Raw genomic sequence first — 21920 nt, 5'->3', positions numbered from 1 at the left:
TGATTAATTTAGGTGAAAATCTACCGAGCCGTTTTCTTGTAATTAAATGTTGAAAAAAAGTGTTAAATTTTCGTCCACATTCAAGCTCATCCTACCGAACCGATTTTAAAAAATCAAAAACTGTTCGAAAGATATCATTTGGGAATGATGCTGATTAATTTTAGGTGAAAATCTACCGAGCCGTTTTCTTGTAATTACTGTTGAAAAAAAGTGTTAATTTTCGTCCACATTTAAGCTCATCCTACCGAACCGATTTTGATTTTGAAAATCAAAAACTGTTCCAAAGATATCATTTGGGAATGATGTGATTAATTTTAGGTGAAAATCTACGAGCCTTTTTCTTGTAATTAAATGTTGAAAAAAGTGTGAAATTTCGTCCACATTTAAGCTCATCCTACCGAACCGATTTTGAAAAATCAAAAACTGTTCGAAAGATATCATTTGGGAATGATGCTGATTAATTTTAGGTGAAAATCTACCGGAGCCGTTTTCTTGTAATTAAATGTTGAAAAAATGTGTTGAAATTTTCGTCCACATTTAAGCTCATCCTACCGAACCGATTTTGAAAAAATCAAAACTGTTCGAAAGATATCATTTGGGAATGATGCTGATTAATTTTAGGTGAAAATCGACCGAGCCGTTTTCTTGTAATTAATGTTGAAATAATGTGTTAAATTTTCGTCCACATTTAAGCTCATCCTACCGAACCGATTTTAAAAAATCAAAAACTGTTCGAAAGATATTAGTTAGGAATGGTACTGATTAATTTAGGTGAAAATCTACCGAGCCGTTTTCTTGTAATTAACTGTTGAAAAAAAGTGTTAAATTTTCGTCCACATTTAAGCTCATCCTACCGAACCGAAAAATAGGAATGGTACTGATTAATTTTAGGTGAAAATCTACCGAGCCGTTTTCTTGTAATTAACTGTTGAAAAAAAGTGTTAAATTTTCGTCCACATTTAAGCTCATCCTACCGAACCGATTTTGAAAAATCAAAAACTGTTCGAAAGATATTAGTTAGGAATGGTACTGATTAATTTTAAGTGAAAATCTACCGACCCGTTTTCTTGTAATTAGCTGTTGAAAAAAAGTGTTAAATTTTCGTCCACATTTAAGCTCATCCTACCGAACCGATTTTGAAAAATCGAAAACTGTTCGAAAGATATTAGTTAGGAATGGTACTGATTAATTTAGGTGAAAATCTACCGAGCCGTTTTCTTGTAATTAACTGTTGAAAAAAAGTGTTAAATTTTCGTCCACATTTAAGCTCATCCTACCGAACCGATTTTGAAAAATCAAAAACATATGAAGCCTCTGCCTAGAAAATATACTTCGTCTCCAAGGTCGTGAAATGACCAAGAAATTCTTTACTTTAATCAAGTTATAATAATTATCATCGTTTTCTACAATTTGGAAAAATAATCGTATGCGTCGATACAATTTTGTCACAATGAGAACCACTTATGTATTCAGATTATTATATTAAAAATAATAAAAAAGAATAAAAAATATTTTTTTTTATAATCAATGATAGTGATAAATATAAATTTCTTAATAATTATAAAATAAAAAAATATTGTTAAAGGCAGATCAAGTTGCTTATTCTAAAATTGGATCGATTAAGTATATTATTTACACATTTCGGGAAGTTCATGCAACTTGCCTTCAGGCTAAATGCACCTTCAACTAGTTGATTTTTAACTTCCCGAAGGAGAAGTTTATGTTTTCATCAAAAAATCCGAATCGCTAATTTTATGTTTTCTGGACGTTTCAAGCCATTCTGAATCGAATGAGACCAAATTTGGAAAAAGTATGTGTGTGTGGTGTGTGTGAGTGTGTGTGTGTGTGTGTGTATGTGTGTGTGTGTGTGTGTGTGAACAGATTTTTTGCCGTAAATCGACGTTTTCTCCAAAACGGCTGGACCGATTTCAAAAATTTAAAAGCCATTTGATGTATCTCGATGAGGACTATCGTCTCTGAGTTTTGTGCGGCGATCGGCCGGGCCGTTTCTTTGTAAATTGCAGAAAAGTGAAAAATTTTTCGTCCACGTTTTAGCCCGCAATTCTAAATCGATTCTGAAAATTCAAAAAACCGTTCGATAGATATTGGTTGGGAATCGTGCTGATTAGTTTTTGGTAAAGATCGGCCGGGCCGTTTTCTTGTAATAAAGTTTTTAAAAAAAAAATTTCGACGATTTTTATGATTATTTTTTTGACGATAGATACCATAGTTTTCTAGGTCATACTAAAATATTACGGCCCTACGACAACTGGTTTAGCTTTAAAAATTCGTCAAAGTTTGCAAAAATCAGTATGGTCTTTTTGGCATTTGTCAAAATTAGACTTTTGGTCGACGTTTTCTCAAAAACGCCTGAACCGATTTTAGAAATTTAAAAACTATTTGATGTATTTCGGTGAGGACTATCGTTTGTCAGTTTTGTGCAACGATCTGCCAAGCCGATTCTTTGTAATTTGAAAAAAAGTGTTAAACTTTTCGTCGACATTCAAGCTCATCCTACCGAACGATTTTAAAAAATCAAAAACTGTTCGAAAGATATTAGTTGGGAATGATACTGATTAATTTTAGGTGAAAATCTACCGAGCCGTTTTCTTGTAATTAACTGTTGAAAAAAAGTGTTAAATTTTCGTCGACATTTAAGCTCATCCTACCGAACCGATTTTAAAAAATCAAAAACTGTTAGAAAGATATTACTTGGGAATGATACTGATTAATTTTAGGTGAAAATCTACCGAGCCGTTTTCTTGTAATTAACTGTTGAAAAAAAGTGTTAAATTTTCGTCCACATTCAAGCTCATCCTACCGAACCGATTTTAAAAAATCAAAAACTGTTCGAAAGATATCATTTGGGAATGATGCTGATTAATTTTAGGTGAAAATCTACCGAGCCGTTTTCTTGTAATTAACTGTTGAAAAAAAGTGTTAAATTTTCGTCCACATTTAAGCTCATCCTACCGAACCGATTTTGAAAAATCAAAAACTGTTCCAAAGATATCATTTGGGAATGATGCTGATTAATTTTAGGTGAAAATCTACCGAGCCGTTTTCTTGTAATTAAATGTTGAAAAAAAGTGTTAAATTTTCGTCCACATTCAAGCTCATCCTACCGAACCGATTTTAAAAAATCAAAAACTGTTCGAAAGATATCATTTGGGAATGATGCTGATTAATTTTAGGTGAAAATCTACCGAGCCGTTTTCTTGTAATTAACTGTTGAAAAAAAGTGTTAAATTTTCGTCCACATTTAAGCTCATCCTACCGAACCGATTTTGAAAAATCAAAAACTGTTCCAAAGATATCATTTGGGAATGATGCTGATTAATTTTAGGTGAAAATCTACCGAGCCGTTTTCTTGTAATTAAATGTTGAAAAAAAGTGTGAAATTTTCGTCCACATTTAAGCTCATCCTACCGAACCGATTTTGAAAAATCAAAAACTGTTCGAAAGATATCATTTGGGAATGATGCTGATTAATTTTAGGTGAAAATCTACCGAGCCGTTTTCTTGTAATTAAATGTTGAAAAAATGTGTGAAATTTTCGTCCACATTTAAGCTCATCCTACCGAACCGATTTTGAAAAATCAAAAACTGTTCGAAAGATATCATTTGGGAATGATGCTGATTAATTTTAGGTGAAAATCTACCGAGCCGTTTTCTTGTAATTAAATGTTGAAATAATGTGTTAAATTTTCGTCCACATTTAAGCTCATCCTACCGAACCGATTTTAAAAAATCAAAAACTGTTCGAAAGATATTAGTTAGGAATGGTACTGATTAATTTTAGGTGAAAATCTACCGAGCCGTTTTCTTGTAATTAACTGTTGAAAAAAAGTGTTAAATTTTCGTCCACATTTAAGCTCATCCTACCGAACCGATTTTGAAAAATCAAAAACTGTTCGAAAAATATTAGTTAGGAATGGTACTGATTAATTTTAGGTGAAAATCTACCGAGCCGTTTTCTTGTAATTAACTGTTGAAAAAAGTGTTAAATTTTCGTCCACATTTAAGCTCATCCTACCGAACCGATTTTGAAAAATCAAAAACTGTTCGAAAGATATTAGTTAGGAATGGTACTGATTAATTTTAAGTGAAAATCTACCGACCCGTTTTCTTGTAATTAGCTGTTGAAAAAAAGTGTTAAATTTTCGTCCACATTTAAGCTCATCCTACCGAACCGATTTTGAAAAATCGAAAACTGTTCGAAAGATATTAGTTAGGAATGGTACTGATTAATTTTAGGTGAAAATCTACCGAGCCGTTTTCTTGTAATTAACTGTTGAAAAAAAGTGTTAAATTTTCGTCCACATTTAAGCTCATCCTACCGAACCGATTTTGAAAAATCAAAAACATATGAAGCCTCTGCCTAGAAAATATACTTCGTCTCCAAGGTCGTGAAATGACCAAGAAATTCTTTACTTTAATCAAGTTATAATAATTATCATCGTTTTCTACAATTTGGAAAAATAATCGTATGCGTCGATACAATTTTGTCACAATGAGAACCACTTATGTATTCAGATTATTATATTAAAAATAATAAAAAAGAATAAAAAATATTTTTTTTTATAATCAATGATAGTGATAAATATAAATTTCTTAATAATTATAAAATAAAAAAATATTGTTAAAGGCAGATCAAGTTGCTTATTCTAAAATTGGATCGATTAAGTATATTATTTACACATTTCGGGAAGTTCATGCAACTTGCCTTCAGGCTAAATGCACCTTCAACTAGTTTAAAATCGGTTCGGTAGGATGAGCTTAAATGTGGACGAAAAGTTTAACACTTTTTTTCAAATTACAAAGAATCGGCTTGGCAGATCGTTGCACAAAACTGACAAACGATAGTCCTCACCGAAATACATCAAATAGCTTTTAAATTTCTAAAATCGGTTCAGGCGTTTTTGAGAAAACGTCGACCAAAAGTCTAATTTTGACAAATGCCAAAAAGACCATACTGATTTTTGCAAACTTTGACGAATTTTTAAAGCTAAACCAGTTGTCGTAGGGCCGTAATATTTTAGTATGACCTAGAAAACTATGGTATCTATCGTCAAAAAAATAATCATAAAAATCGTCGAAATTTTTTTTTTAAAAACTTTATTACAAGAAAACGGCCCGGCCGATCTTTACCAAAAACTAATCAGCACGATTCCCAACCAATATCTATCGAACGGTTTTTGAATTTTCAGAATCGATTCAGAATTGCGGGCTAAAACGTGGACGAAAAATTTTTCACTTTTCTGCAATTTACAAAGAAACGGCCCGGCCGATCGCCGCACAAAACTCAGAGACGATAGTCCTCATCGAGATACATCAAATGGCTTTTAAATTTTTGAAATCGGTCCAGCCGTTTTGGAGAAAACGTCGATTTACGGCAAAAAATCTGTTCACACACACACACACACACACATACACACACACACACACACACACACACATACTTTTTCCAAATTTGGTCTCATTCGATTCAGAATGGCTTGAAACGTCCAGAAAACATAAAATTAGCGATTCGGATTTTTTGATGAAAACATAAACTTCTCCTTCGGGAAGTTAAAAAGCATAACTCGTGTTGTTTTAGTGAATCTAGAGAATTGTTTAGGGTGTCATTTTTTTATTAATTTACAAATCTTCCGTACGATACAAAATCGTTTTAATACATGTGCTATTAAGTATATTTTTTTATTCATGAGTTTCTTGTTGAACGAGAATAAATCTAAGGAATGCGATGATAAATCGTTTAATTACAGTTGGCTAAAGTGTTCAAATTATGTATTGTATTGTTATTGGTAAAGTGCCAGTAGTCTTCTTGATTTTTTTTCGAAATTGATGTATGTGTTTTCTTTGAATATGAAAAATTTGTTAGAATGTATTGAACTCGGATAGAAATGAATTAATTGCCAAATGCGCTAGCAAAACAAATTTGGAAATACTGTTGACACTGAACAGGGAGATGCTATCATATTATGGTGAAAGTAATGTTGTTAATAGAATGAAAAAGTATTACGCGGATGAAACAAATATAAGTGACTATTGAATCAAAGTAAAAGCACTGTTATTAATTATACTACGGCAGTTACAAGAAGAATTTATATATTTAATTATTTTAACTTATAAACAATTTCTAAAGAATGATGGTTTATACCATTAGCGACTGATAACATTATGATATAAAATTGCAATGAGATGAAGAACAATTAAGTACTACTGTAAGTGAAACATATCAAATATCTAATCTATAATTTCAATATGAAAGGCGGTATGAATATCGTAAAAAGGAAATGATGCATAATTTTACTGCAACATCCTACATAAAAACATGTAATAGACAAGAGTGTCACTCCATTACGATGTGAATCCCAGTTCTAACGACGAGTCAACTAAGTTGGAATATTGGTAATCGACAGCTAATCAACATTTTTTGGAAACTATACTTGCCAATACAAAAATACTTACCAAAAAAACTACCAAGGTGGTCATATTGCTCAACAATCCAACTTGGTAAGTTTAACAAAATGTTTGACAAATCATAAGGCATGTAATTCTATAGAACGATTGTAAACCAATCGATTGTAAACCAATTGCTCTTGATAGTCATATTGGAAAACAGTCACGGAAGCAATTATTCTTGGCTCAGACAAATAAATTATACGAGGAGTTGGTGCATATTTCCGGGTATTTTCTGTATAATTCTGTTGGACTATTTGTGGAAAAGTCATATTCGCATATTCGAATGCGAGCACATAAAGAGAAATTTGATTTATAATGATCACTGTGATGACAATGATTTGATTGCTTTGATGTGCCAGACTATTTGAAACATCTTTTATACGTAATATTGCCAAACTCAATGCAGTCGAAGAAATTCATTAGTTCAGTACATTTAATTTTGAATTTATTTGGATACAGCAAGATTTTTGAGCATACGCAGCATTAAATAATACATATTTATCTTCATAAGTCAACAGAATATGTTCAATACAATGGTAGCCTCTATTTTAGTTGAAGAATGAATTTTGACACATCCAATCATTTTGGAGTGTTTAAAAAAAGTGACGTCGCAATAAATGGGCGTGCCTTAAATGTATTTCATATTTCATCACCTCCATAATTAATCAATCAGAAGGATAGTTTTAATTTGTACGGATTTATTGACCATGAATCTAATGGTAGAACAACTAGTATTACAATTTATTGACAAAAAAAGCAGAGTGCTTACATAATTATTTAAAGTTCTTACACACCAAATTATTTATTCGTGTAATATATATCACCAAATTTCTGAAATTAATATATGAATCAAATTGGTACATGTTGTCCAGCATGGACTTTATGAAATATTTGAAATCGTCTATGGTTGAAAATATCAAGAAATTTTTGGAGGTTAATTAATAATTAATAGAATATATTACATTTAACTAATTTTAAATATTCAATAAACACACCATGTAACACGTAAGATAATAGTATTTCCATTATTTTTTATTGGAAAACTACAGACACTGGAGTACAAATCAACAATACTTACATATAAAGAAATATACAAATATACAAGAGGTAAAATGTGGTATTTTAATATTCCATATCTTTTGTATTTTCTACTATATTAAGCATGTACATATTTAACGTCTCTTAAGATTTATTCTTGGCCATACAAGATACTGCACATTTTGTAGTAGGGTAAGTCCCTATTTTTATGTGAAATATTAGAAATTAAAATCTTTTATATTCTCTGATTTGTTATATATTTCAATGTTCTAGTTTTAAATTTATATTTAATCGTAGTATGCTTTTTAGGTCGTTGCTTGGTTCATGTAAACTCTAGCCGAATATTTTGTTTTTCATATTTTGTATTTCATAAGATTTTAATTGATATAATTCTGATTATTACATGATTTTCGTTAAAAGGTATATTTTTGAAGATATGTTAGCAAAATGAAAACGCAAAAAAGGTGGCTACCGCAAACAAATTTGCAGTAGCCACTAACTTGAAAAGTACTTGCTTTTTTGAAAAACATTATTGGACATTTTTCTCTTATAATTAGTTCCTTTGTCGATACCGATGAAAAGAAATGTCATCCCCCGGGAAGTGGCAGAAGAGTCTAAATTATTTTCAGTTTTGAATTTGAGAGTAAGATGAACCTAATTTCAAAATTTCATGCAAATTGGAGCACGGTAAAAAAAATTCTAGCACAAAATGCTCCATTGACTTGACTTCCGTATCCAAGGCCAATCATATGATTTTTTGACACAAATAAAAAAAACATTCTGAATAATTTTTTGAATAAGTAAGTTTTTTTTGTATTGTGATTTAGTAAAGTAAGGCAAAACACGACTGCATTAGTTAAAAGATAATAGTCTGTCAAATTAATTATAAGGGTATATTAATAGGAGCAACGGTGTAATGATCATTACAGATTGCAGGTGTTTTATAAAAATAAATTTTCACTATGCAAATTATTATTACATAATGATCAAACATAACAGATTAATGAAAATGTGTGATATTCATGTAAAATACAATTTATTATTTAAATTAAATTATAATTATATTAAAATTTAAATTTAAAATTAAATCATCTCCTTCAGTAATTATAATTATTGATCCTGCAAAATAAATTTATATTAAAAATTAAAACTTGCACATTATGGTATATATATATATATTTAATATTTTTTACAATAGTTAAATAGCAATCAGAAAAAAAATTCTATAAGCTATTGTGTTGTATTCTGTAATCACAAATATAATTTATTATTTATTGTTTTTATTAAAGCACTACGTGCTATTTGAAGGTTATCCGAAGTTCTTCCGGCCTTGCTGTTAGATTTTGGAATCACGTTTTGTATTCAATTATTTAGTATATAAGAAGTAGTTAAGATTTAGTTAAGCAGTCAGAAGTGAGGACTCAAGCCAGAAGTCAGGAGTCAAGTCAGTCTTACTGTTGAGATACTTAAAAAAAATGTAGTCTCTGATCATCGATAACCAAAAGGTTATCGAACAAATTACTTAATTGTAAAAATAGTAAACAATAAAATATCAAGATCAACAAAGAACTAGTGTTTTATCTTATCAACCGCTCAGCTCCAACTACCAAACAACCTCCCATAATAAAAGAAGTGATACAACAACCCCACAATTATAGTTCAGTTGATTATTAGAACTCCAGTAACAGTTCTGAAATTCTATATATATGACAATCAGAAAAAAAATTCTATAAGCTATTGTGTTGATTATTAGAACTCCAGTAACAGTTCTGAAATTCTATATATATGACATGACGGAGATCACCCCAGTGGGTTACTCCATTTTAATGCATTAGATCGAAGGGATGCTTCTTCTTCAATCTTCTAATATGCAATGCTTGTAATACGGGAAGTAATGTGGGGTTGTTGTGGTTGATGATCTTGTCGTGATGAATTCCACTTCTGTTTTTCACTACCTCCTGGATAGTATCGATTCTTAGATCGTTATGTAGTATTCGGTTGCTGACATACCAAGGTGCATTTGCAATACACGTTAAAATTTTAGATTGTTTTCTTTGGGTAGATGAAATTCTTGATCTACAGGCGCAGCCCCATATACAAAATCTTAGATTGTAGTATTTTCAATATAACTTGCTTGCTAAAACAGACTTTATTTTTTTTACCCCAGTCTGCAGCATGTGCTAAGACAAATCCCAGATTTAACATAATATTCTCCTTTGTCCAGCTTCCGTATTTTTTTGTATGGCTTCTGGAAATGATTTTCAATAAATTTGAATACACATATGTTAAATTATACCTCAACATGTTGCTCATAATGTTAAATAACAAATGCCTAACACGCACATATAGTATGAAATGTGTGTGTGTAAATGAGTAAAGTCATAATATGATAATATAATACAATATATAATATATAATATGATATTATAATGATACATACGAATTATATATATATATATATATATATATATATATATATATATATGTATATATATATATATCTTCTATATATATAAAAATAAGTCGGGTTTTCCTTCCTGACGAAATAACTCCAGAACGCACGAACCGATTTCGACAATTTTGCATTCGTTGGAAAGGTCTTGGGCTCCGCAAGGTTTATAGCTAAGAGGATTAGTGGTGCATGGCATCGTGCCCTAATGAAAATTGCTGGAACTTCATGCACCGTAATTAAAAATTCGAGTAATCACATTAGTAAGAATTATCAGAATTATGCTTGGTTAAGTCAACGAGCAATTCTGGCCGCAAAGAATAATGATGTACACGCACTGCATTTCACCATTCAATCAAAAATTGCTGGCGATTTGGTGACATACCAATGATTCCGACTGGTCTTCCGTTTGACTTCAAACGATTGCAATTTCCAGTTCGCCTTGCGTTCGCAATAACAAGTCGCAAGGTCAATCGCTTAGTGTTTGCGGGATAAATTTCAAATAGATTATATAGAAAATCATTGTTTTTTACATGGGCAGTTATACGTTGCCTGTTCACGAGTTGGAAAACTATCCGCTTTGTTTCTGTTAACGTCAGACTAAAAAACAAAAAATGTGGTTTACCAAAGAGCACTTAAATGAAACGGATAATTTGCGGATTCACTTTTATTTACTTAGAGAAGTTTAACTAAAAAACACTTCATTTTTGTAATCGAAATAAATTCATTACTGTTGTATGATAAAATCACATTTTTCCTTTTCAAATATAAAACAAACAAACAATTTCTTCATCTTTCTCACGAAACAATCTGGTGGCGAAACGGAGTTCGTCGGGTTCGCTAGTATATATATATATATATATATATAAACAGATAGTAATTTGTTAATAATTGATGAACAAGTTAAATAAATAAATATACTGTAAAAAATTCGAATGAAAAAAATTCAAATTGTTGTAGTTATCTTGCGTGCCGGGTTGTAAAATCGTGTTCCGAGAAAAACACGTTAAAAGTTTTGAAATATAATATATATATTTAAATTTATATAAATATAAATATTATTATACATATACATATAAATATATAATTATTCAAAATAAAAATGTATATATCTTGTGTTTTATTAAAAAATGTTTTACAAAGAAATGTTCCATACTTATATGCAGAATTTATCAAAACGCGCGGCCTTTTGAATACCCTTTCTAATGATGCTAATTAAAAATTAGTCAAAACAACCGCACTACCCGAAAATTCAAAACAGAAAATTATTTTCACTTTTTCATGCACATGCAGTTGCGACAAAAAACGACTTTGAAAAAAAAGGGCTTCTTTCACATATTTTCAATGATATCTCGGCCAAATGATGAGCTACGGATTTGAAATTTGGTATATCGGATTTTCTCGAAAATACCTATAAAATGGCATCAAAATTATTTAAATACCAGGGTGGGGCCAATTCTGTATGGAAACACGCCCATACCCTTTGTGTAATGTGGTTTAGTGCGAATGCAACGCCAACGAAAGTCACGTGACACATAAGGAGTGATTGGAAGGGATTTTTAGGAATAGTTGAACCGTGAGGACACAATTTTGGAAAATAAAACATATCAAATAAAACTGAAACAACAATAGTCAACGATTTGAAAAATTATTATTTTTTGAAAAAATTGATAATATTATAAGAGTCATGTACTAGAAAAGTAGAATTACATTTATTAACGCAAAGGGGGTTTAAAAAAAATAAATACAAATTCAGCCAATTTTTTGAGGTCAACATTCTTTTCCTTATGTAAAATAATAGGATTTTTGGTGTTGAAAGTATGGTTTAACTAATCACATGTTCCGAAAACATTGTCTTAAACTGATTTTTATTTTTTGAATTGCAAATGTGTTCGTTCATACTCTTGTAAATATATTGCGAACTTTTACCAATATAACAACAATTACAATCATTGGGATCCACTTTGTAAACTTAGGGAGTGAAAAGTGAGTTTAAAGTATTGTCAAAAGAAAAAACTAACAGAAAATCTTCATTTACAAACAATTTTTTTACAAAAAGTGAAAAACTACCTAAATATGGCAATGAAAAAATACCTTTATATTTATTTGTAAAAGACGGATCTGAATTAGTCAAAAAAGAATGTTTTGAAAAATCATCAAAAATAGAATTATCAGACAGTGAAGCAAAAAATTTATTTCTTAAAAAATTTAACCTGTTATTAATTACATTCTTTACTAAATGTAAAGGGTTAGCATTTGAATTTGAAAAGAAACAATCTTCGAAACAAAAATAAGTATTACTTACAATAAAATTTAGAATGTGTTTAAAACGATTCAAATCAATAGAAGTATGAGGCTGGATTTCACTCCAACGATCACAAACATAATCAAGAGCTAAGTCACGGAACTGATGTCTCAAAACGAAATCAAAACGTCATCAAATAATCAGACGGAATAATCAATTTTATTTAATTAAACTCTAAATTAAAAGAGTTAGAAACATGAAATTTGGACAAAATGGTAACCTTAGAAAGTATGTTGCTGATATATTTTAAAAGTTTGCTTTAGATGTGCATTTAAGTCTGAAACGATAGGTCTAAGAGGTGAATCGGGTTTATGAACTTTTGGGAGACAATAAAGTTTGGGAAAATTTTGATGGAAAACTTTTACAGGAAAACCTAGTGATTTGGAAATCTGATTTTTTTTACCAAATCGTCAATAAGTTTTAAAGTTTTTCTATTTAAATGATCTGTAGGATCATTCACTAACTGTACGGGTTTAATTGGTTTTTCGATTTGCAAATAACCGATCTCTTAGACGACAATGGCGTTTTTTTAATACTATTCATTACCTGAGTGTGAGTAACTGTGCTAGTTGAGCCTGTAGTAATCATACACAACTGTGTTCTGGGATTTAAAGTCCTCTCAGCCTGTAGTATATCGCCATCAACCGACTCCATTTCCGATCTGTCTGTGTCGTTGTCTAAATTATCTATGTCTGGCGTAGGAATTAATTCTGGGCTTTCGTTCATTGGTTCACGCATTTCCACTTGCTTTCCTGGAGTCCGGTGCAATGTTGTCCGCTCGAATGAGTTTGCCCGTTCGTTTAAATATTTATTTATTTATTTATTTATTCATAAGCAAGCTGCAATCAATAATAATAGATATTATTTCAGGCTCTTGTCAAGCTTATTCATAGTTAATATTAAAAGGATAGTAATTTTAGAATAATCATAGTAGCTGCACGAATTTCGCTTCTGAAAAAAAAGAGCTAAAAAAAGCATTCGAACATTAAATACAATGTTCATCATCAAGTTCATCATATTAAAGTCTATGGTCAAACCAGTCAAGCTCAAAATTCTTGCACAAGGTTGAAAGTTATACTCATTTAAAACCGTAAAAATTTTAAATTAATAAAATAGCAATAAAAAAACAGGTTGTACAGGCGATCAAATGGTCGCAAATAAGGATTATGCAAGAAAATAGTTATTGAAATCAAATTGAGAAAATTCAGTAATGTCATAAAAAGCTAATTCTTTAAAAAGTTTAACTAGGAAAGCATGAAATTTTTTGCTGTCTAAGTTTCGGATGTTGAGGGGAAGTTTATTCATAAGCTGAATACCTAGACCGTCGATCGTATTGAAAGAGCTGCCTAATTTATATGTGCGCGCCTTAATAAGTTTGTGATTAGTGTTGTAGTTTGAGGAGGACGAAGCCATATCAAAAAGTTTCGAATTGTTTTTGATGATAGATAATGTTACGAGCAGAAAAATGCATGAGACAGTTAGAATATTGTGTTTTTTAAATATGGGTCTGCAGAAAGCTTTACTGGGCAAGGAAAACATTATTCGAATAGCTCTTTTCTGAAGCTTAAATATTTTAATTAGTTCGGATGAAAAACCCCAGAATTGGATGCCGTATGAAACGTGAAAATAAAAGTTGCTATAATAAACTGAAAGTATGCAATTTAAACCAAGTTTGCGTTTTAGGGTGCGCAACATGAAACATGTTCTAGATAAAGTTGGTGATAGTGAGATAGAGATATGATCAGACCAATTTAAATTATTATTAATATAGAGATACCAAGAAGCTTTGATACTTGCGAAAAATTATATGCTGAATTATTGATGGTTAAAGAAGTAATATTATTGGATAAACGATTTTTTGTACAAAAAGATATGATTTGGGTCTTATCATTATTGAGGATTAGATTATTTTCACAAAACCATTTCGTTATTTCTGACATAACCACGCTTAATTTATGTTGTAATTCATTTAGAGATTTGGCCTTGATGATAACGCTGGTATCATCCGCAAAAAGAATAAAATCACAAAGATTTGTACAATGGGGTAAATCATTAATATATATGAGAAATAAGAGAGGCCCTAAAATTGATCCTTGGGGCACGCCCAATGTACTTGTCAATTTATTCGAAGTTATTTGCTCGTGATAGTTATTTAACACGTTCACGCCGGGGCCGATTTTTGCAAACTTTCTTATGGGACGGCCGCACAAAGAACGATACGCTTTATCGGGCGGCGTGCATTTTCTTGTACGTTCAGATTTGCATAGGCGCTGCCATAGATAAACAAGTATAAATGGGCGCTGCATATCTGCTCACGATCAGGATTATTTCTTTAGATGAGATTATTTTATTATAAGGATTTAACTCTGCTGATATTTGAACCTTTTATTTTATTAAAGGTAGAATTATAAAGCTTAGTGTAGAAACGCGGTTAGACTGACCGTTTTTACCTGTAAACTGCCGTTAGTTTTATTTTCGAATATATCCATTGTTGTTAGATGGAATAATCTTGCACCTGACTCATTTTATAAATTTCTTTATAAACCAACATTACTCATAATAATATTTTATTGCCTAAATGTTGCTTTAACAATCATTATTACAAGTAGTATACATAGTGTTGGTTGTGGTTTTTATTTTCGTATGTCTAAAAATATCAACATGGATATAATAATGAGTGATTGTGATGAATATGTAAATATGAGTAGAAAAGGGCATCAAGATTACGGATACTTTCTTCATCTTCAGATGAAGAAGATTTTTGTGTAAATAGTGAGGTGGATGATTGTTTTACTGATAATGATAATTTGGTGTCGAAATCAATAAATGAGAGTGTCGATGACGAATGGCAAGGCATAGGTGAAAAAGCTTCTACAATAATTGAATATTCGGGAAAGGAGGAATTTCTTCATGAAAGTATTGACTGTGATGACGCTTTTGCTTTATATAAACTTTTTTTTGCGGATCACATATTAGATATAATTATTGAAGAAACGAATAAGTATGCTACACAATGCCTATCTAATTCATCATCTTGTAACAGAATGCATCGGCAGCCCTGGAAGTATGTTACAAGGGATGAAATGAATACTCTCATAGGCATATTACTTATCATGAGTATCGTGCAGTTACCAGAAATTCGATTGTACTGGTCTAAAAACGACATGTACGCAAACACTAGAATAAAAAATGCAATGAGACGTGATCGTTTTTTAGCCATACTCAAGTTTTTACATTTTTCTGATAATACCACAGCTACTCCAGACAAATTATACAAAATTCGTAAAATTGTAGATGCCATTGTTCATACATTCAAAAGTTCCGTTAGACCTGGTCAAAAAATTGTTATCGATGAGAGCATGGTTCCTTGGAGAGGACGTCTAGGTTTCCGTCAATACATCCCAGGAAAGCGACATAAATATGGCGTAAAATTATATAAATTATGTTTACCCGAAGGATATACGCATAATATCGAAATATATGCCGGAAAAAATGGAACGATGATTGAAAAATGCCACTCTCAAGATGTGGTAGAGAGATTGCTAAACGGGTTGTTATTTGAGGGGCGCACTCTTTTCATCGATAGTTTTTATACTAGTGTTGCTTTAGGTGAACTTCTTTTAGATAATATTACATTCATGTGTGGTACCGTGAAAATTAACAGAAAGAATTTACCACCCCAAGCAAAACAAAAACAAAAACGTGGTGAATTGTTGGCTCTGGAAAATCGCAGCGGAATCAAATTTTTAAAATGGACGGACAAAAGACCGGTGTGCATGCTGACCACTGCAAATCATCATCAATGCCAATTTATGGAAGCAGCAAATGGCAAAATAAAGCCCGATGTTGTATTCGAATATAACGATGCAAAAAAAGGCGTAGACGTATCGGATCAGCTATCGGGGTATTATAGTTGCCTACGCAAAACAATAAAATGGTATCGAAAAATAGTGATACAACTAATTTGTGGAACATCGATTGCAAATGCTTGGTACATACACAGAAAATGGGGCACAAAAAAGTTAAATATATTAAAATTTAGAGAATCAATCATTGATCGGCTGTTGTCAAAAGAAAAAGATCAGTGCAATGGTCAATCAAATAAACATATGCTGGAATCATTTGAGAAATCGGCAAGGAAGTCTCGGAAACGCTGCAAGAATTGCTACAAAAATTTAACTTTGAAAAAGGGCACTTATTGCGCGCATTGCAAGGGGAAACCAGCACTTTGTTTAGAGTGTTTTAACAAACTACACAAATAATGTTTTTGTAGAACTTGCAATAATATTTATAAAACTATTTGATCATGTTTATATTATTGAACTATTGAACTTATATGTTATGTACATTATAACAAATAAAAATAAATATTTTTCAATAGAAATCCGTTAAATATTTAATATTTTTATTTTCAGCGTTTTATTGCATAATTAAGGGTTATATACCACAACAAAAAATAAATATCTTTTAATAAAATGTGTGTTATATATTTAATATTTTAATTTTCAGCACCCCAAAGTAAAATTAAGTTTGTACCTCATGTGGTACAATTGCGATTGGTGAGACAGTCGAGCGTGGGCCACCGGTGGTACACGCCGCCCGATGGCACAGTCTAGCGTGGTACACCGGTGGTACACGCCGCCCCATGAGACAGTTCAGTGTGGTACACCGGTGGTACACACCGACGTGAACGTGTTAAGTAAACGCTTTGTGTTCGATTCGATAGGTAAGATTCAAATAGTTTGAGCGGACGTCCGCGAATACCATAATTTTCTAATTTGTCAAGAAGTCTTTGATGAGAAATACTATCAAACAATAGCAAATAATAATATCAAATTCGCAGTACAATATGTGGCTTCTTCGAAGGAGTCAATAGTGTTATGAACTAAATTATAAATTGAGTGGGAAGTAGAATGGTTCTTTCGGAAACCATGCTGATTCTTGAACAAAATATTATATTTATTGAAAAAAGACGTTAATCTAGTATGCAAGATTTATTAAATTATTTTTAATTATTTTAATTATTATCGAAAGAGTTCAAAAGGGAAATGGGACGGTAATTATTTATATCGTCTTTATTATTTTTCTTATGAAGTGGAAAAATTTTTGAATGCTTGAGGTGGGATAGAAATATTCCTTCATCGAAGCATTTATTTAAACATAACATAAATTTATCAATGAAAAAGGGATAGAATTATTTAAGAATGAGACTAGGTATCTGATCCGGATCCGCTGAACTAGTAACTTTTATCGATAGGAAGGTTTGCTTTAGTTTTTCTAAATTTACAGGATAAAGAACGAATGTAGAATTATTTCGCGCGGATAGAGATTTAGTCGAACTAATGATGATCGAGTTGATTGCGCTTGTTAATTTAGATGCTTTGGTGACAAAAAAGTGATTAAATTTATTAGATATGACTACCTTATCAATAATCTTGTCGCCGTTGATTGTAAGACAATCAATCGGTGAAGATTTAGTTTTCGTGTTAATTTCCGAGTTAATTAAGGACCAAATTGGTTTCTGTTTATTTGCTGAATTAAAAATCAAGTTTTGTTGAATCTTTGCTAAATTGATTAGATCATTTAAAGTTGCCCTATATTTATAAAAATAAATTATAAAAGCCATGTTATCATTATGTATCGAAAATCTCTCAAGAAATGCTAATCTTTTAAGTGAAATTCTCAACCCTTTAGTTAGCCAAGGAGACTTTTGGGCAAACGGTTTTCTTAATGAGAGGAAAAGCTTGATCAAAGTTGAATAAAAATGTAGAAATAAAATTGTCGAACATTGTATTTGAGTCTTTGGACTTGTTAAGTAAGGTCCATGATTTCTTTTCCAAAAGATAACAAAATAACGTTTGTGTAAGATAAAGGTAGATTTAGAAGTTGAAAAATTACAAAAATTTAATATTATGCCTCGATGGTCTGAAAAAGTGGTATTTATAACACGCGAATCAAAGTCTTTTAAATTGGTGAAGAAATTATCAATGCGAGAAGGAGATTGATGCGAAAAACGAGTAGGTTCATGTATAGTACGAGTTAAACCAAAAGATTGCATATTCAAATTGAATTCAATGGATGGTTTCGATTGCTTATTAAAGTGTATATTAAAATCGCCGCAAACAATGATTTTGGAATATTTATCAAAAAGGTTATGAATCGATTCGTACATCAGCGAGATGAACATATCAACATTATGGTCAGGTGATCGATAAACGCATATAAGACACACGACGTCATTTGAGAGATTAATTTCAACAGCACAATATTCAAAAAGTTTTTCTACTTCTACGAATGAAATCACTTACAAAAATGCACATACCTCCGTGGCCATATTGAGTTCAACAGAAATGAGAAGATAAATTATAACCTTTAATTTTATTTCAAGGTCAGACTTTTTTAACCAGCGTTCAGCAAAACATAATATTTTATATTTATCTATAACTACTTCTAATTGATTCAGTTTATTGGATAGTTTTTGTATATTTTGAAAAATAATTGCAAATTTGTTATCAGCTTTAGGCATGAAAGGAATTAGAAATCGAAGGTTTCATTCCCGTCACAGCCTTGACACTCAACAACCCGTTTGCTAAAACCCTACATAATTTTCTTTTCACGTTGAAAAGAAAATGTAAGCCATGCCTTGTGTAATCGGATAAACCAACATGCCTGTTGACATTAAGAATCCGAAGATTACTGAACTTTCCGTAGTCTCGGTTGATCCAGCAATTGGCATCGGAGATCAGCCCGTTGCAACGCACTTCGTCGTATCTGTACGGAATTGTCATCAAACAAAGGTTTGTCTCTTGACATGAACGACGAGCCTTTTCCAAAGCGCTACGAATAGCGTAATTGGACGAATCGTCATTCGTTCCAGCTAGAACAACAACATGGTCACCCGGACCATAGTCAGACACCAGACTCTCGATATCCGCAACCACGCCAGCAAATCCGGCTCCCGGCTTGACTATGCTCTTCTCTCAAGCATTCTGACCACCCTCTGCCGTGGCTATCGGAAAGAAACAAAATTTTACTGTTCTTAATAGAACCTAACAAATCATGATTAACGCGTTGCTCGAGGTGCTTTGCTTTGGACTCTAATTTGGTAAATTCATCCCTAAGCTGTTTCTAATCTATGTTCCGTTTTTTTTTTATTAAACCAGATAACTCATTACAGAGTTTTGAAAAAGAACGTGAAAATGTGGACAACTCTTTGAAAACTGAACCTGAAGAGCTCATATTTCCTAATACGGAACTAACACCAGTAAACCTGAGCTGAAGATTCTGGTTCCCTAACTTAACCTCAGACAATTCTTTTGTCAGCCTATCAATTTTAATATCTCTTTCGTGAACAAGAGATTGTAAATGAAAACAATTTGAGCAAAGAACAGTAGAATTTAAATCGATTGAGTCGTCCAAAACTGAGACACTTGTAAATAAGGACTGACTTGGCACTTGGCTCCGTGTAACAACCATTTTGAAATATTTAATAAGAAATAAGTAAACTAGAAAAAGAAACTAAATAAATTGAGTAATTACCTATTTGATGATTAGAATAAAAAGATAAAACGATATAAAATATTTAAATAAATTCACAAATTACAAATTTAATAAACTTAAGGTACTGGAAAAACACTCGCGCAGGTATAAAGAACTACAAAAATAACGGGATTTAACGGTAAATTCAGGTAAAAATAAATAAAAACTAAAGAGCAAGAATTAGATGTTGACCGTACCAAGGTTGATGATAGACTGAATATTCGAAGTGCCTCTTCTGGGCTACAAAGGAGATAAAGTTTTGACATTCTCCTGTGTTGCCGAGTGGAAGTTCCTTCTGCTAATTCGATTCGAAGCGGGCACTTCTCCTTCTTTGTTCTCAGTACCTGGGCTTCTATCGAGCAATAATTCACTCATTCTCATTTCTCCCAGAGTAGAAGATTGTTCTTCTTTGTTCTCCATTTCTTTAGAACAGATAGAGGTCACGCGTTTTCAATCCTTTACCACCGAAATTCACTACACAAAATTTAAATTTGAATGTTTTGGGTTTGTCTTGTAGGTTTTATATGTATATAAAATATCAGGCATATTGTTAACATAATTATTTGATGGAATTGATGTTCATCGTGCCTACTAAATTGAAAAAAAATGCGTAGGCCACGCATGTATTACAAACTTTAATTTGCCTTTTTCTCATTTTATCAAAACGCAATAAAGCTTTTGTTTTCAAAACATTCACAGGATTTGAGCGAGCTACTTTACCGCGTAGTGCTAAATTGATTTCTTTAACTCAATAGTTTAAAAAAAAAATGAAATTAGTGGTTTAACATTATTATTTTTAAAATATGAATCGAGCAAAAAATATTCTGAAAATATAATGATTATTTAAATATTGTTTACTTCTAGTAGAAAAACTAGAGATTCTCCAATGCGATCTTCAACACTTATTAGCCAGTAATCATCCCGGCTCTTATCTGTTGTCTAAATATGAGACTTACATATCGAGCAAGATTCAACATTTTGTTGGTAATAAAGCCAGTGATGTATCTGTTAATTTGAACATGCAGTAAACTGCTACTTTATTCTTCTAATAAAATTCCATAAGTATTCACATTAGACGAAATTAGAATATCTTTATTTTAACTGGACTCACACATGACTGACCGAAGCATAACACAATAATAATGTTTTTAATGAATCAATCGCACCTTCTGTTTTATCAAACACTTTTACATTAAATTTGACTTTTACAGAGTAAAAATGGACAGAATGAAATTGAGAACAATGCCGGAAGCATTTCGATTATTAATTCCGTCCAATACTACAAAAACAAATTTTAGAGGGTCTTGGTTCAAATAACGAGTTGAGTAAAACTTAATTTCCGGATACTTTATTTTTACTATCAAATATTTTAAAAACCTTCTATTGTTTTAATCCAATTTTGAATAGTTGGAGAGTTTTGATCTTCTCGTCGTTTTTAAAGAAGTTTATGGTTTTTAAGACACGTCTAGCCTCTTTACAGAATTCTAAATGATTAGACTCGGCTAGAGAGAAATAGAGAGCTCTTCCTAGGGCTTTACAGATTTTTTGCAGAACTGGAAGCTTATTATGAACTCTGAATTCAATAAAATACATTTTACATTATTTTTACTTTTTGACTTTGCTTAGTATCATATATCTACAAGAGAACTCTACGGCAGTCTTTCGCTCTCATCTTCCTCATCTTTTTAGTATACACCTTATGTGCTCGCAAATTACAGCGCATACGGAAAAATGGCAACTCGGAATCAATTCCATGCAATTTGATTATACGGTTTCAGGATGCCCTTTTCTGTTGGTTTTGCTGTATGAAAGTTGCAACATATGATAAAAAAATTCAGTTGATGTGGAGGATCATATAGTGGTTCAGTTTCTTGGTAACAAGAGAACCCTGAAGTTAGTAAATTCGACACATTTCTAAGATTGTGTGTTTTTACTCATTAGACTAGACGTTTATTGCAGATACTTCTGTTGCATGTAGATCACATACGGTAGCTACAATATTGATACCTATTGCTTGCCGGTTTGAAACTGCAACCCTTGAACTCAGAACTTTTAACACTGCTTTCAGCGAAGAAGTATGCCACTGATTTTTTTTATATAGCCTCGAATTCTTTTAATGAT

General features: G+C 31.6%; 1 pseudogene; it reads left to right on the top strand.

Annotated features, from left to right (window-relative positions):
• The first annotated feature begins 14921 nt into the window (after nt 1-14921).
• On the top strand, nt 14922-16522 carry LOC113367296 (annotated as a pseudogene).
• The last annotated feature ends 5398 nt before the right edge of the window (nt 16523-21920 follow it).

Source organism: Ctenocephalides felis, unplaced genomic scaffold (genome assembly GCF_003426905.1).
Source record: "Ctenocephalides felis isolate EL2017-DRISC unplaced genomic scaffold, ASM342690v1 CF-g0.4_SCAFFOLD_01170, whole genome shotgun sequence".
Lineage (NCBI taxonomy): Eukaryota > Metazoa > Arthropoda > Insecta > Siphonaptera > Pulicidae > Ctenocephalides > Ctenocephalides felis.
Note: the sequence above shows the minus strand (reverse complement) of the source record. Positions and strands in the feature narration are given on the sequence as shown.